Here is a 1,448-nt window from a genome sequence, read left to right on the forward strand (position 1 = left end):
CACGGCCCCGCCCCGCTTCGCAAGGGAGGGAGGAGCGCGCGAGCCGGCCTAGGAGCTGACCCAGGCGTCCCCGCCCCCTTCTGTTCTTCCCTCCTCCTTCCTCGAACTCTCCGGGGCGTGGGATCCCTCAGCGGCTCCCCACGGAGGCTACCCCTGCACCGTGTCCCTCCTAAAGGGACTTCTACCCGGGCAAAGCCGTCCTCCCGCCGCAACCCACGGGGAGACGTGCCCCCGGAAAAAGCCGGACTGGCACGCTTGGCTTAGAAGCCTAGCCCTGCCCCTCACCACCCTGTGACCTTGGGCAAGTCACTTGCCACTCTGTGAAAAACGAGGATGTGGAATTAGACATGTGGCCTTTAACGGCCTCTTCTGGCTCTGACATTTCGTGACTGTGCTACTGACCCCCACAAAGACAATCTCTTTTCCCTTCCTCCATCCCACTTTTTCCCAGCTTCATCCCTCCTTTCCCCTCTTCCAACCTTCCTTTCTCCTTCCTCTCTCTATTTTATCTCTCCATTCTCTACCTCCATTCCTTCTTTCCCCTCCTCCCTCCCTCTTCCTTATCTAACCTCTACTTCTCCTTCAAGGTTCCACCTCTTCTCTTAGAGCTTGTATTCTCTCTTTTCTCTGACTCTATCACCAGGCAGAGTCACTGCAACATTATATCCTGTGATATCATGGGTTTAGAGCCAGGAAGACCTGAGTTTCAATCCTGAATATGTCTGAAAATTGACTGTGTACGGTGTGACCTTGAACCTTGAACTCATCCTTTCAGGTCTTTTAGTTTACCATCTGTAAAATGCAGATAATTGTTTTTGCTTTGTCTTATATAGAGCAAACAGGTTTGTACAGTTACCTTGTATTATTGTATATCATAGTTGTCTCTATATGTCAAATACCTATAATCCTTAAGTCTATGAGGGTTGGCAAGTAGTATATCTTAACCTAGCCTTGTAGCTTACTATATCTGATCAAATCTTGTATCTTACCAGATGCTTAGCACGGTCCTTTATATCCAATAGGTACTTAATAAATACTTACTGAAAAATAAATATTGCAAAATTACAAAGCATAAGTTTGGAAAAAAAAATAAATGAAAAAAAAAGTTTATTTCCAAAGAGTAGGAGGTATGAGAATGTTGAGGCAGAAGACACCCCAAAATATTAGGGTCCCCAAGTTGGTGTCTCTTTCTAGTAAGGCCAAAGAATTCACAGACTCAATCTGTTTCTATATTAAGGGTCAAAAATTTATTATGCTGCTAAAAGTTGGCTAAATTCCAAAGGAATTTAGCTAAGAATCAGGAGCAAAAAAATTTTATAGGAAAAACAAACAAAGATCAAGTTCTTCAAGTCACTGACATGCTAATTTTATGACTCAGAGGTAAAATTAAGGAATAGCGTGTTGCACACATTATTGAATTCTAATGATTTAAGAGGTTTCAGATGATG

This window comes from Sarcophilus harrisii, chromosome 1 (genome assembly GCF_902635505.1).
Source record: "Sarcophilus harrisii chromosome 1, mSarHar1.11, whole genome shotgun sequence".
In the NCBI taxonomy this organism is placed as follows: domain Eukaryota; kingdom Metazoa; phylum Chordata; class Mammalia; order Dasyuromorphia; family Dasyuridae; genus Sarcophilus; species Sarcophilus harrisii.